Genomic DNA, 17221 nt, shown 5'->3' on the forward strand with positions numbered 1-17221 from the left:
ACAAGGTGCCATAGTCATCCAGGACATATCTATATAGAAGGACGAATTGAGGAGACAGTTGAGTGACTGAAGTGTACAGATGGCTTGATCCCACCAGAGACTATAAAATTGGATCACTTTCTGGAGTAAGAGGTATTACAAAAATGGATTACAGAAAAAACAAAAAGACATCTGGTTACAGATAAACCTGTGGTTCCTCTGATTGCAAAGAAGAACCATCATTCCTACGAGATTCAAATATGTTGTCAGATATATGGACTTACAGGTTCTACTCTGTACTATAGATGTTGTTTCACTCTATACAAGTATACCCCAAAGGCAGGGGTTAGACAGTGTACATTCATTTATCAGCCTTAGTCAAAACTATCAAGGACCATATATTGATTTTTTGTTGTTGGTCTATTGGAAAAGACCCTAGTGCATAACTAATTTTTTTTTCAATATTATTTTTGTGCAATGAAGGGGCTGCGCCATGGGGTTGCATGTCGAACCTTCTTTTATCAATATCTATATGTATGGCGTAGATCAAGAGGTTTTTTGGGAAATCCTGCATTTCAAGATAAATGCTTATTTTCCTTTTGCTATATTGACAACATTTTGGTCTGTTGGAATGGCACAGCACAACATTTTGCTGAGGTGATGAAGAACCGCAGTTGGGCTTTCTTGCTTATGCTAGTTTTGTGGGGTGCCGCACCCTGCACCTAGATATAGCACTAGGGACCCCCAATATACAGAGAAGCCTTGACGTGGCTTGGGGGCATATCATACACCTGCGCAGATATATGTAACCAATATCTTTGAATTCTATTATCATGTAGTGTTCAAGATTGGTTACTAATACCATTCAGTGAGCTGGGGGAAACTATGTCTTGTTTTACTTACTCAGTATTAACCCCTCCCTTGCATGCACCTGAGTGGTATTACTGAACTGATTGAGCATCTACCACTAACCTTATCCATAAGGAGGTTGATCAGCATGTAGCCAGGCATTTCAAGGAAATTAGACATTCCCTGGCCTCTTCATCATAGAAGATTATCGACCACGTCCCCATCAGCAAAAGACTGGGAAAAGAGGTTGCTTCAAATAGACTCCTATTGGATGCACTCACTCAATGCAGTAACCCCTCTTGGACTGAATGAACCAAATCACTTCTCATGTTTTTTTGTGAAATCTGCTAGTCTGGGAACAGTATAATCTATGATAATTTGTGAGTTTAGGATACATTATAAATGGTGGCTAAAACCTATATTTGGCATATAGGCGCCCGCCTATATGAAGGCGGGCGCCAAAAATTTGGGGCATAGCTTTGTGGAAAGTGGCATCGACACAGAATAGTGTCACAGTAGTGTCTGTTATTCACATTACATCACATAGTAGGGCCACATGTATGCTTTGCACCAGGTAGAGCCCCTTATACCCCATTTAGATCGCATTTATAACCCAGGTTATTGTCAGGTCAAGGTGCGAAGTGAAAGAACCAAATTCAATAGCCAGGCTCGACCAACCCGGCATTTCATCCCAGGTTATAAAAAATTACACATTGTCATACACTACAGTACCCATTACACATTATGCCACACACTGTAGTGCCCATTACACATTATGCCGCACACCATAATGCCCATTACATATTGTTGCACACCGTAATGACCATTATCGTACACTGTAATGTCTATTACAGTAATGTCCCTTGCACATAATTTCTCCAGTATTGCCACTTACACATTGCCCACATTTGTGCCCATTTGAGAATTCCCATATTAGTGCTAGTGAGTAGAGAATAAGGGAGGAGAGCACTCACTGCCACGGCCCTTTGTAGTGTCCGCTCAGTTCCAATACTACTAACCGCCGACGGACATTTGAAATATGTTGCCGGCTCGTGAGCTAACTGGAGCTTGCAGTCTGGCAGACAATCGCTAACTGCTGCTGTATTATTAAGATTTAACAGCCCCCTTCCACTAGTATTAATAATGTTTAACCCCCACATGATCTGTAATGCTTCTGCTGCTCGCCCCCTTCCCCTTATACTGTATTCATTTATTTTATACTGTATTTTCTTTGCACATAGTCACCCACATGTTGATCCTGGCTCCTCACTGAGTGCAGTATTCTGGGCCCTCATTCAGCAACAGGAAACCTCGCGATTAGCTGCATGTTGCTATGCTGCAGCTGAGGACTGACAGGATGGACTTGTAGCTGTATTTACAAATATTTACATATACATGAGTTTGAAGAAACTCAGGGAGCCCGAGGTGTGCTCCCACCACCACCAGTGCTGTGCCTAAACACGTGCAAAGGGGGCAGCCGTACGAACGTGTGGGCCCTCTCCCAAAGGAGAAAGGCCCCATGGTTCCCCTAACCCCCCTCAACCATAAGGCCAAGGAAGGGAAAAAAGGGATCGGTGGGTCCTCTTCGCCGAAGCTCAGAGAGACCCGCTTTTCCTCCACCCCCGGAAGGGTTTTGGACGGTGGGTCCTCCGCACCCGAAGGTTTGGAGAGACCCGACTTAGGCTTCCCTCCGCCTTGCGGCTCGGGGTTGCCCTCGGGGGGACCGGGACTCTCCCCAAAAGGTGAAGAGTCCCAGCCACGTTTGGGGAACGGAAGGCCTGTTAGGGACAGCCGCACTACCCAAATCAAAAAAACGTGACAAACTAACGAAAAACGTGAAGTGCTCAAAAGTGCAAATCAAAGAAATAAATAAAAGAGGCCCTAGCCAGAAGGCCGGGGTGGGGGTGTAAAAAATTGTCCTACCCCATCCAAAAGGACGAGGTAAGGACGTGTAGCCTAACCTAGAGGGAAGTGCGCAGTGTGTGTGCCATAAAGTGCATGGTGCTGGACACCAGTGCAAATCAGGCACCCCCGAGTTTCCCCGGGGGCACAGTGCAGCCTCGGGCTCCAGGCAGCCGACCCTTCAGCGTCCGACCAAGCTTTTCTCCGTCTCACCAGCAGGCATTTTCCAGCCCCTGGCATGGGAATGGGTACTCCACTGGGCCTTTCGAAAGACTCCCTTAGGGGCTGCACCCCCTCCGGAAGAGCAATCTACTCAGTCCCAGTGTTTCTCCGCTCCCAGGGTTAAGGTACTAAGCTGGGCCTTTCGCGGTCTCCCCATCAGAGGCTACGAACCTCTGGAACAGGAGCCATCTACTCAGTCCCAACCTTTCTCCGCTCCCTGGGATTGGATACTAGACTGAGCCTTTCGCTGACTCATCCTTCGGGGGCTACAAACCCCGTCAAGAGAGTCAAACTACTAGGCCCAGTGTTTCTCCCCCCCTCTTACCAGTGGATTTACGGAAACAACACCTCCTACCAAAGGCAGAGGTGAAGATACTCAGTGAGACTTTTCACTGCTCCCGGGAAAAAACAGAGGGGTCCCACACCCTCCGCCCATCAGAGCAGCTACTCAGTCTCACCTTTCTCTATTCTCTGCCAGAGGCCAGTCCATACCCAACTGATAAGAACAGATACTACACTTGATCTTAGCCAAAAGGCCGAGAAGCGATTTACATATACATGAGCTGCAAATGACACACACATATGCACCAAGCTCCAACTCAAAGTCAGGTCCTTTGTCATCCCTTTTGTTTGTGTACTTGCTTAATTGTAGCAATATGACTGGTGCAGACAAATATGTAGAGCATGTAGTCATGTACATGCTGTACATATTTCCTGCAGCAACCACTCATTTCAATACAATGTCAAAAACCACCGTAAATTGAAATCATGGTCACTCTGAACCTCGGAGAAAAAAAAATCACTTTAAAGCCCTATATTCACACTGAGTTTAATGAGAATTCAAATTTGTGACTTGCTGTGAGTTCCCAATGCCCCCCAGGGTTTAATTGTGCATGTTCCAAAAGTGTCAGTTAAGTAAATTTAGTTTAGTACCAGCAAAGTTCTAAACCTTAAAACCTACAGAGAAAATAACTACTAAACTAATGGGCTCTACGCTCCTCAAATTTGATCTTTGTATAGGGTTATCCTTTATTTCATATTAATCATTAACCTTATTCTATCATCCATGCAATATTGCCAGAATTACAAACCAAATACAGTCAATTGATTTCTGTACATGTTGCTGTTAACAATTACTAACATAACATATTTAGCAGCAGGGGCATTTAAGAGAGGAATAGGCCCTTGTGTAGCATCCTCTGGCAGGGAACCCTCCTCTCTCCAGAGTGCAGTGCCCGCCCACTGCCTGTGAGCACTAGAGCGCATGTACCAACTGCTGGAAAAATTGCATTTTTTCCAGTGATTTCGACAGTGCTGCTGCATTCATCTCAGGACTCCGGAGGGTAAAGGGGTGTACACATGGAGCAAATTTTTGCTATTTTCTAAGCAATCTGACTAGATTGCTTAGAAAGTAAGCACAGATCTCTCCGTGTATATGCTCCGAGAGATTAAATATCTCTTGCTAACTAAGTCAGTGCATGCAGTCACAATCTAGTCAGATTGCTTAGCAAATGACTGCAAATCTCCCTGTGTGTACAGAATGAGAGATACTGATCACAATCTCTCATTCTGAACCATTACCCTGACTTTTTTTGCTTAAGCAAAATCGCTTAGCACAAATCTCTGCATGTGTATGTGCTCCCCATGGGAGATCTTGACACCAGCAAAATTGCTTAGCAAAATAGCTCAGCAAAATTGCTTAGCACAGATCTCTACGTGTGTATGCCCCTTAAGTGTTAAAGAATGAGTGCAGTCTGTGCGGTGTGGGGCCCCCGGGGACTCACTGTTTAGCAGTACTCTGCTTGTTAGAAGTTAGATAAATTAAAGTTTATCCAACTGGACAGTTAATATATCAGTTTGTTCAATTTAATTGTAAGCACCGGTCAGCATAGCTATGGTGGTAGATTTGAATTTAAATAGGGCTCTATTTGGAGATTGCATGGTTTCCTCAATAATATATTGATATACTATAAAGGATAGTGACAATAGTCACTGTTCCTACAGTAACAATTTGTAATCTTACATTTGGGTGCCTATATGGTGCATACAGTATGTCTGTGGTTAGGGCAGCACTATACCATAGCATTTTCCATTTCTACCTCACAGCTAAAGCCCAGAAGCATCTCTTAGCAAACTTAAGCTGTGTACACACGGAGCAATATGATCGCTGGCAATATATTGCTCAGCGATCATATTGCTCAGTGTCCCGTTTTCATCAGCGACCAGAGATGATCGTTGATGAAAGTGACATACTGCCAGGAGAAGAGGCAGGGAAAGTCGCTGGACGGAGGAGCATGCTCCTCCGACCAGCAACCATTAGGGGGCTAAAAACGGGAGTGCGCACCCTGCGATTTATCGCCGGTGCACACTCCAATCACTGGCAATATGGTCGCTCAGCGACCATATTGCCAGCGATTTATGCCCGTGTGTACGCACCTTTACACCTGTTGCAGTCCTTCTGTCTGCTGTGAAAAGGGGGCCTGACTTTATAGGAGGAGTTATGGCTTTGAGGGAGGGGGTGTGGCATTAGGTCCTTAGGTTCCAACCCTTGTTTTTGTCACTCAGGATTCTGGGAGCCATGGTGCTGAGAGAGGGAGGGTACTAATTATTAATGCTTGATCCTACACTGTGACCAGAGCAGAATCAGGGCTATTTTTCTGCACCCAAATCTAATTATATCTGCACAAGTAACACCTGCCTCACCTGCAGTGCACATGGTTTTGTCCATCTAAGAGATATTTTGTCAGAAAGAGTGAACTAGAATAAGGGCCACAGTTCCTGCTGGAGCCTGCAGAAAAATAGCCCTGAGCAGAACACTACATGTAATGTTATAGTTCAGCACCCAGCTCCTGTCACTGAGCAGAAGCTGGCATTTTGGTGTCATCGATCAACCAATGACACCCTTTGTGATGCCACTGCCAGAGCCTTATTGGTGTGTACTTTACATGTTTGTATGTGTGTATGTGTCTATGTGAGTTAGGCTGTAAGGGTATTAGCATGCAGTCCAAGCCGCTGTGGAATGAAACATCTCAGAATGCCCTAGTACAGTGGTTCCCAACCCTGGTCCTCAAGTAACCACAACAGTGCACATTTTCCCAGTCTCCACACATGATCACATGTGACATAATTAGCTCCACCTGTGATCTTTTAAAATGTGTCTGAATAATGAGTTCACCTGCTGGGTGACCTGTAAAAGGTGCACTGTTGGGGGTACTTGAGGACCAGGGATGGGAACCACTGCCCTAGTAGCAAAGTGGTGGCAGTGCATGCTGGGATGTGTTCTTTCACAGCAGATAAGGGCTGCATTTTGAAGAGCCCAGGGGCTTGAACTGATGTGAATGAGAATTATCTGTATAATGCTGTATAATTAGTGGTACTACAGATACAGTAAAAAAATCAGGCATACAGTATCAGGTAAAAAATACCTTGCACAGAAGGCGATTTGAATTAAATGATCTAACACTGGGGCGCAGAATGTTTATTCGATTCATTTTTTACTTGATCTTTTTTATGATACCATCTTTTAATGCACTTTGGTGTTAGCTCATTAACACCTAAGGCAAAATCGTAGGAAATATTAAATACTACTAATGTATTTGCTCATGAGCACCTTACGTTGTTGTTGAATATTTAATAATTATGCACTACCTAAAATGACTTTTTCTATTGTAATCAATACAATATGTTTAGGTTCAGCATTTTTATTCAATTCCCTTTTTATTTGTCAAAGTTATCCAGCAAAAACCCCACTTCCCACCCGCTTTTTTTTGGTTGTCTCTTCTTATAGGAGTACCTACCTCCTACATACTTTGTGGACAGCAGTGGATTCACAAATACCATTGAACTATCCACTGGTGGTATATATATATATATGGTTCAATTTATGGTAAATTTTTACCCCCCCCCTCCCCCCTTCCTCCAAACACACACACACACACACACACACACACACACACACACACACACACACCTGAAACTGTTTGTTAGCCCTCACAGAAGTCTGCAAGGATTGCGATATTGCTGAACTTCCAAAACCTTAGCTGTTTAGAAAATGACTTTTATTTTATGGTCTTAGACCAAAGTTGCCTATCCTTCTGCATTCTGCAGGAGACTCCCTGAAATTGTAGCAATCTCCCTCTCCCCTTCATTAGTCTAGCAATCTCCCTCATTTCACCTATCCCACATTACACGGTTACATTATTTGGGAAAAAAGGAATGAAAGATAGATACATTTACATTTAATCATCAGCACTATTTTCCAGCACTTTACCAAGTATAGTATCTATTACTGGCTGCTTTGGGGCTCATCTACATTTGGATATAAGTAATTTTGAAAGATTCCTCTCAGATGTAGCAGTACACACCCACGCTTCTAGGTGCCACGTTCACAATCTCTTTTCACAATCTCTCAATATATGGAACTAGACACGCCCATTAAGTGGCGCATGCCACGCCCCCTCAATGGGACGCTGTGCAAAATTCTATTACCAACTATAATCTCCCTGAAACTAGTTTTCAAAAGTAGGTAATTATGTCTAAAGCTGTGTACACACGGTGCAATATATTGCTCCCATTTTCATCAGCGACCAGAGATGCAGGGGGAGCCGCAGAGGGAAACAGCGGGACAGCTGAACACAGGAGCGCGCACCCAGCGATTTATCGCTGCAGCACAAACAAATCACTGGCAATATGGTCGCACCGATATTGCACCGTGTGTGTACGCACCTTTAGACATTGCAGCTTATAGGCTGCACACAACATCACACTTCGGATCTCTCTCTAGTAATAACTGTTTCACATTGCTAGCTAGAAGGCCATGCATGCTCAGCAACTCTGTGGGTCAGTCATGTTATCACTGTACTTTTACATTTTGTAGGGACCCCATGTCATTGCATACAGATGTAGAGCCTCTTGTCCTTGCCCAGCGCCCACCAGAACATCCCCTCTGGTGAGTGCCGGCGGACATGCACCCAATTAAACTGGGACACGCGTGCATTTCACGCGCACACGCGGCCCAGTCACTTGGCGGCTGGGCAGCGGGTCCCTGCCCATCTCCACTTCAGAGACGAGCAGGGTTAGGGGGGGATAGGGACGGCGGTGGTGACCAGCTCTGTCTGCAGGGGTGACTGGCGGACAGCGGCGGAGAGCTCCATCACCACGGGGCACGCGAGCATCTCGTGTGCGCGCGCCCCCTAGCGGGAGCTGGTGGCTGGCGATGGTTTTGCCAGCCCCTGCAATGATGGAGCCAACACCATCTGTAGGTTATTTATTACATTGCTCTGATGCATCATTTCTTTTTTGCTCTTATATGTGACAATAGAAAATGTGTGTTTATAAGGCCAAAAATGCAGCCCATGGTAAATCAGCCTCATGGAAAAGGAAGTCCTGCTTAGCATCATAAATGATTACATATAGCCTTGCAAAATGCTAAACCTCTGGCACATACTATACCGCTATCCATCCTGATTATGCAACATCGATGCATCCAAGGAATAAAACATGTTAAATAGTTCTATAGAGACTTTAGATTCTCCCTGGGACTTATTTTAAGAATAAAGGTGCTGTTTATATAATGTGGATTCTCAAAAGTAGACCGGAAACATCATGGCTGTTATTTTTCTTGCTCCTTTGCTGACCTTGAAATTATTCAGGTACTTGGAAAAGAAGCTCAATTTAGTCAGTGGCAGCTGCTAGCGCAGTTTGAATAGACATCTGTTCCAATTTAAAAGAAGACATGTATAGACAGCTAACATATTTAGGTGACTAATGGTAGGATTTATGTATTTAATGATATACAGTATATGAAAATGGTTAAAACATTCCATCGGGGAAAACCGAATTTCCAGACTCGTATGCCTCCTGTTAGCTGAATTTGTTTAATAGAACAAAGTGACGGGATGTCTCAGTGCCAGACTGGGGCGTGAAGTGCCCGCAAAGTGGGCGGTCATTACCAGAGTAAGTCCAGCCCACACAAGACATGTTACGTGCTATAGTACAATGGGCCTGATTCAGACCTGTTTGCTAAGCTGCGTATGTTCGCAGCCTATCGAACAGGTAAATGCTCCCCCACTGAATGCCCCCACCACCACCCGATTGTGCTCATTAGCATACGTGTGGATGTGTACCCTTACACATTCACTTGCATGCAGTCGCACAGAGGAGAAATCATTCAATGGTCGCACACCATCATTCATGGATAAAAGTACAGTAAGTCTATAATTACTTTTATCCTGGACAGAGATGGCCGATAAGGGGGCGGGCGCTGATGTCATGTGACGCCCACCCCAAGCAGGCATTGACACACCTGCAGAGTCACACCCAGCATTTTAATGGGCAATCCAATAACCACGCTGGGCATTCCCCAGCTTTCGCACCACGCCCTCCCTCTTCCTGCCCACCATTCAGTGAACGCCCCGGCGAGTGTGAAACACCTGGGATTTGCGCATGCGTATGCACAAATGCCGATCATCGGACCATCGGGGATGTGGCCCACTATGAGCAGGTCTGAATCTCTATATATATATATTGGACAGGGCGAACCGGCACTCACTGTAATAATGATGCAAATGCCCCGGGTGCCATCAGTGAAGATGAAGACAGCAGTGAGGAAGAGACTGCGTCACTCCAGGGGACTTGAGAAGGTTTTTTTAATGAATGAATCAGTACACAGAACATGCAAATAGGTCAACGTTTCAATGCTATGGCATTTTTATCAAGACACCATGTTCCTGTATGACAAAACAAATATATATATGAATGAAGAAATGGCGGCACTCGAAGACTGTTATAAACTGGATAATTTTATGAAAGCATAAAACAGTGCATCAAACTCCGACGTTTCGGGGATACAACCCCGTTTTCAAGGTGCACATTCACTTAAAATAATGCTGTTCTGGGTGCCTGTGCAGGGAATCAATAGACGTAGCATAAGCTCGGCACTCCAAGTTTCTTTAAGCAGTATAAAGGCTTTATTTAAGCAACGTTTCAATATCTAGGCGATATTTTAATCAGGCATTAAAAAATATTACAAACACATACCTTAAAAAACTTGGAGTGCCGATCTTATGCTAAGTATATATATATATATATATATATATATGCAACCACTGTGAGCCAAAACATGGCAGGCATGGGTCTACCATAGAAATGCAATTGCAACCACATCAGAGGGAGGGACAAGATGGCACATCCAAAACTGCAGTATCGTTACACTCATTTTTTTTCAGAGCTCCAGATGCTCTGTGCAGATCTTGTACCAGTAGCTCTTAGCCAGTGCTGGTGGCTTGGAGGTCCCAGTTTGCAGGGGGGACTTTTAGTGTATATTACAGAAACCCAAACATTGCGTCTGTGGTGGAGGCTGGTCGGTGCACTGAATGTAGATGAGTACAGATGGATGTTAATTGGAGATGGTTCAGTCCAGTTATCTGCTGTGGTGGTGGAAAATCCTTGGGGCTGGTTCGGACTTTTCAGTCAAATCAAAAGCAGGGTGAGTGTCTAAAGCAGGCCCAGTTCTGCACATTTTACAATTGGGAGCAAACCAGTAATATAACAAGACTGGGGAACAACAGACAAAAAGATAAGAGGGGCTTGCTCAATAGCCTGCAATCTATAGGGAACAAATAATGTGATACATGAGTGTTGGGGCTGCATACAATATTTCAAATTGGTCCAGTGAGATTTCAAATTATATTGGTGGGATATATGAACCAATCACACAGCAATGTTAATCTGGGCTCAGTGGGTTGTGAATTTGTACTGTATAAAACATACAGGGGCAGACGTATCAAGCCTTAACAAGAGATAAATGCAAGGGTGATAAAGGGCCTTATTTTGGTTCATTCTTTCTGACAAAATCCTTCTTAGATGGGCAAAACCATGTGCACTGCAGGTGGGGCAGGTGTTACTTGTGCAGAGAGAATTAGATTTGGGTGGGGTTTTACTTCAAAGTGAGATCTATATTGCAGTGTAAAAATAAAGCAGTCAGTATTTTCCCTGCACAGAAACAAAATTACTCACCCAAATCTAATTCTCTCTGCACATGTTACATCTGCCCCCCCCCCCCCCCTGCAGTGCACATGGTTTTGTCTATCTAAGAAGGATTTTGTCAGAAAGAATGAACCAAAATAAGGCCCAAAGAGAGATAAACGTCCAGCTCCAATCAGCTCCTTACTGACTTTTTCCAAACACTGTAACATGGCAGTTACGATGTGATTGGCTGGACGTTTATCTCTCTTTATCAACCTTGCATTTATCTCTTGTTAAGGATTAATACATCTGCCCCATTGTATGCAAAGTTTAAATGTGGACAGTTTGGGGTAAATACACTAAGTGGGGGGTTGGTGTCCCATAGCAACCAATCAGATACTATATATTATCTTCTAGAAAGTGCTAAATAAATAAGATGTAGAATCTGATTGGTTGCTATGGGCAACATCCCATCATTAATAGACCTCACATCTTAGTAAATGTACCGCTTTGAGGGGGAGGACATTGAGTAGAATAGTTTCTGCTCTTTGAATGATTCTGACACCTGGAGAATATTTTTGATTTTAGTGAACACTTGCAGGTTTGGAGGTAACAAGAAAGTCTTGTTGTACAACTTGGACATTCCATAATATTCCCTGTAATTCCTATCATTGTGAACAAGTAATATTTGTAGATGACAAACCAAAACAGAGTGGGTCAAGCTTGGTGATATTTATGTTTATATTTATATAACTATTTCATTACAGGGGTGCAAATGTTGTGGGCCGCACCTGGGTGTTATCCACCGAGGGGTGACATCAAAATGCTGGGTCATGCTCAATGACAGTATCTAGGTGCTGCACTGTAACATTACATGCAGCAACCTGCTCCTGTCAGTATAGGAAGTATAGGAGCAAGGACTGCAGCCACAGCACTCTTCGGAGCAGCCCAACATCTCCAGAACCCATGGAGTGATGAAAACAGAGTTTGGGGTGTAAAGCCAAGCCCCTCCCATGAACCCACACCTCCTCTATCAGGGATGTGCGGTGAGGTAAATGGCTGAAGAGTCCCTGGCAATTACCAGAGTAAGATTTGCACACAATATATAAGCCATGGGGTACATGCCGGCATTATACACATGTGCAGCAGTAGATACCGCTGGAGATTCGCTGAGTTTTGATAAGAGATGTGCAGAAAAGGTAGCCAGGTGAGGCACTGCCTCACCTGCCATAGACTTTTTACTCCAGAATTTTGACTATAAAAATTATTAAATAAATAAATAAATAAATTAAATTCAAAACTCCGGCATATATTCTAGTATGACAGGAAAGGCTATGCCTCACCTGCCTCACCCCTCCGCACACCACTGTCCTCTATGGAGCCACTCTCCCTTTTCATGCTGCATGACTTTAGCACATGCATCGACCACACCGGGTGGGAGTTTGATAAGTGACGCCTCCGTATGGGTTTTTGAAAAACATTTTTTACAATCAGATCCTTTACTAGTGGGTATCAAAATACCATATGTCCATATTTAGAATTTTGAAAGCTGACATTAATTTAAGTTAACAATTAAAACTGCTAGAAGGCATTTTTGAAGTGAAACCATTAAAGAGCATCCATTCCCCACATGGGTATTTATGTTTCTTTGAGGCATGCAGCATTTGACTGGCCTGACCACGATGATGTTCCGTGATGATATTATCTAGGAACGTCTTGTCTCTTTTAGCTATCAATTTGATGGTTTCATTCCTAGTACTATACACCTAGTAATTAATAATTTATATTATTATTTCAATTATAATTTATTAATGATTACATTTGGAGAGATTATATAAGACTCAAATATAAAATTGAAACAGAACAGTGATGGATACTACATAATAAGCTTCCATTTAGCCAGTATCACTTTCATTAGAACAATGATTCTACATAGGGAGATATATAGGCAATGGGAAAATACATAAGATTTACATGTCATCACACTGGATTGTGAGAGCATGATTCTGACTCCTCTGACTCCCAACATCCACCTGATGTCAGATTTGTTTTAGCAAAGAGTCCCCTTCCCTTCTTCTCTTATGTATATTATGTTGGCTGCATTATACTGTAAAGTTATATTCCAGTATATAGTTATACTGTACTTTCATTTTTTATTGTGTTATTGCAATAATTCATTTTTTGACAGCGTTCCACTAGATTGTGTCCTTGAGCCCAATCCAGCTCGCTTTCTTTACACATCAAAAACTCTTTCAATGCATCCATACATACTTATTGGGAGGGTCCTCACTCCGCCCGAGACCCAGGCCAGGGCTGACCAGTTGGGGGTAATGGCAAAGCCCAGGCATTTATATAAAAGTGTCCTACGGTGTGGCATTACCTGACTGAATGGTGGAGCCCGATGCTGGTTTAAAAAATACAGGGGACGCCTACATCTTTGTCCCCCATCTTTTTGGAACCAGGAAGGTCCAAGAGCCCAGTGCTGGTTCTTTAAATACGGGGGAATCCCTACATGAATTTTTTCCATTCTTTTTGGAACCAGGACCAGCCCACAATGTTATTTTTAACATTTTCTTTACTTTTATACACAGAAGCATTGCACAGATCTGACTGATCTGTGCAATACTTCCGTGCCGGTAATCTCAGTAGCCAAATATGAATCACTTCATCATATATATTTTGAGAACTCGGCTGCTTTGTCGAATTTGTGGGTCAAAAACACCCCCTATCCCATTTGTAACCATTTGAATTGAAGATTGATCAGCAGATCGCCCTCAGTACTGCGCATGCACATACCCCGGATTCTATGAGCTGTAGCCAAAGCAGCCCATAAAGGCATTCCGGAGAGAGGGAACACTTCCCAGTGGGACTGCCTTGTGTGACTGGCAGGTTGGACTTCCAATAGGAAGTCACTGCCAGTCACAGTAAGGCCAGTGCTGTCTCACATACTAGCTTCACTTATTCAGAACACAGTGGCAGATTTTACCTAGACGGGCTGCAGTCCTGCAGCCTATAGATAAAAACTGCCACTGCTGAAAGAGTAATTACTGTTATAAATTGCAACTGCGACTCCTGGACATCATGCCATGCTAGCCATAGGGGTTGCTTGGAATCCAGCTGGCTGCTCTGCTCCTGTCTGTTGCCTAGCAACCAGGACAACTGTCTGTTTGCAGCTTTAAAGATGCAATTTGTTTTGCAATTAAGAGGGCTTTTCTCCCTCGCTAGTTGCCATTGGTCTCTTCTCTTGATAAAAGGCTACCTGCCCTGTAAAGCTCTGCAGTTGATATTTCCTGTAATACCTACTGTAGATTACATGAATGTCTTGAGTACCTGATCCCTTGAGTTCCTGATCCTACAGTATGACTAGCATTTTATTTGGAAGCCTTGTCAGCCAGTCCCTGTTCTTGCCAAGTGTCTAAAGACTCTCAGTTAAGTGACTGCGCATTATGGGCCTGATTCCGATTGTTTTGGTCCCCTGGCGTGTTTGCAACGGGGACCAATGTTATCATATGCGAATGTGCAGGGTTGCTGTGTGGGCATTTTTGGCGACATGCATAGTTGCCGAGACGTTCGGACAGGGGGTGGCTGGATATGGAGGCAGGCAGGGGGCGTTCGCATGAGGATGCCCATCATTCTCTGGGCATAACCATGACAATGCTGGGTGTGTCAAGGAAAATTACCTCTTCTTAGACCAGAAGCCGCAAATCTAAGTCAGCCCAGACTTAGTTGCATGAGCAGGGTAAAAACATTTCCATGGTCGGTGACCATCGTATGATTTTGGCCCCGAACGCTACCCCGCAAATGGATGCTTATGCAAAACATCCATTCGCAAATTGTTGGGGATGTGGGCAATTGCATTGGCAGCGTTAGTTGACTCGAAGGTGCGCTGCTTAATGATGGTCTTTACAGTAACTGGATTTTCTATAATTGGAGCTTCTGCTTATAAACTGTGGGTCTCACTTGTGCCTGCCAGAATTGCTAGCTCATAATTGGACCGTGGCCCAATATATTTGGCATACCTTGTGCTTTGGATTTCATCTGTGAGTTCTTGTGTTAATCCATTATTTCTATGCTGCTAAAATAAAGTGCAAAAGATATCTTCATCACTGTGGATGTCCATTACTGATTGCAATTGTCATAGTGCTGTGTTCAAATGCTGCATTTAAGTTCTGGTTCAGACCTGTGTACTCATCCATCAGCTGTTTCTTACCTGTGCTAAAGTATTGTGTTACACTCCAGATCTGATAGCCAGCATGTTACCCGTATCATGCTACCACTTCACTATATAGGGAAGCACTCGCACAGTACCAATGCATCGTGGGCGGGACATGATATGCCGGGCATCCTTGCCATGTGCTGTGTGGCCATCTGCATTCTACTACCGGCAGTTGTAGTTTTGCAAATATTCGCAAAACTACAACTGAAGCTGAATTAGGCCAATTGACTCACACAAAAAAAACCATGCACCTACAGAACTTGGAACCTATTACATTTATCCCTCTATGTATATTTACAAAACTTGAACTAAACTGATTTTAATTCTACCTTGAGTTTACTATATACACACAATATATCATTCTTAAGCTTTGCACACATTCTCATACAATCATACAAAATGTAAAAAAATGTTTTTAACAAACATGTTTTTTTCCAGCATGAAACAGTTATTTTAAAACATCTGCAAATATTATCCTTAAATAGAAGTTGTCCTTTTCTTATCCTACAACATTAAGTGAAATAAACAATATTCAAAGTTTAGCCTAGTAAGCTAAATAAACATTGCAAAATTTGCAAACATTTACATTTTTTTATTGCGGCCTTCCTTGTGAGCAGCAGTGATAGCGCTCTGGTGTAAAGCCCCGTACACACAGGGGAGATATATTGCTGAGCAATATATTGCTCAGTTTCTCCTTTTCATCAGCGACCAGAGATGGTCGTTGATGAGAAGAAACCTCTGCCGGGGGATCCGCAGAGGTAATCAGCTGGTAGCAGGAGCAAGCTCCTGCGACCAGCGATTAGAATGGGGCTGAAAACGGGAGCGCGCACCTGGCGATTTATCGCCAGGCACACTCCCATTACTGGCAATATGGTCGCCAGCGACCATATTCCCAGCGATTTCAGCCCCTATCGCCCCCGTGTGTACACAGCTTAATACAACGGGAGGCGGCTATATTAATCCTAAAAGGCTGTGGTCAGACAGAGACCTTTGATAGGAAGACTGATGGTGACATACAGAATAAGGACCCATAATCAGGATTACAGCGTGCACAAATCCAAAGTGTGAACATCTCAGTCATTGTATACATCCTGTGTATATCTGTATAGATGTACACACATGGACAGGCGACTATCAGTAGAGGCTGTGTGCACATTTACGCTTGACTTCTTACTTATTATTATTATTACCAAAACTTCTATTATACTTATGTATGATTGGGATTGTATGTGTGTATGATGTGTGTCCAACATATACCTGGAGCCTTACTGAGCATAAATATGTTATTTTCTGTGCAGGTGATTTGAGAAAATGGATAGACGTCAGTCTCAGCATGAGCCACTCTATGATTAGCAATGTATTTGTTCGGCTTCAGTCTTTGCTAACCTGATTTCCTATTTTCATATTTAGCTAAATGACTTCTATATCCATGAAATTTCAGCTTTGCCTAAACAATTTAAAAGCTCTCTTCTTTCCTCTTATCGCCTCCATTACTTTCATTCCCAGAAATCTGTTGCTCTGCAATATTTACTTGCAACTGTGTTTTTATGTAAACATTATTATTTTTTTGTTCATTTCGATTTCATCTCTGCTTTTATATAAATACAAAATTCACAGTCCACAAGCCGCAATGCTTCACTGAGCTGAATAACCTTCCGTTTCTCCTATTCTTTGTTTTTATAACATCCTTACATTTTTTTTTTTACATTTAAATATTATGTATTGAAAGTAAATGTTTAACGTTTTGTGACGCTATTCCATATACTAACAGAGAAGAAGAAAAGAAATCAGTTTTGAGTGGGGCGCACTCCTAACCCAAAATGTCTTAATTCAAAGACTTTTTTATAAAAACGTACCTACTTTTAGGTGTATATTTTATTAGTGTGTATTAACACGTTGACCTACCCGGTCATCATTTATATTATGGTTTTCAATTTTATTAATTGTATTCAACCTTTATATAATATTCCCTTTACAAGGGATAACACATAGCGAAATTATTAAAAAACAGGTAAAGATATAGAAAAACAAAGAAATAGAAGTTTAAAAAGTGTCTCTGTGACCTATTCGTAGCTGTATAGAGATTGC

General features: G+C 43.0%; 1 pseudogene; it reads right to left on the reverse strand.

The window, feature by feature from the left end:
- Positions 1-3363: 3363 nt before the first annotated feature.
- Positions 3364-3500, reverse strand: LOC146045093 (U2 spliceosomal RNA; annotated as a pseudogene).
- Between the last annotated feature and the right edge of the window lie 13721 nt (positions 3501-17221).

This window comes from Crinia signifera, chromosome 1 (genome assembly GCF_055691185.1).
Source record: "Crinia signifera chromosome 1, ASM5569118v1, whole genome shotgun sequence".
Classification (NCBI taxonomy): domain Eukaryota; kingdom Metazoa; phylum Chordata; class Amphibia; order Anura; family Myobatrachidae; genus Crinia; species Crinia signifera.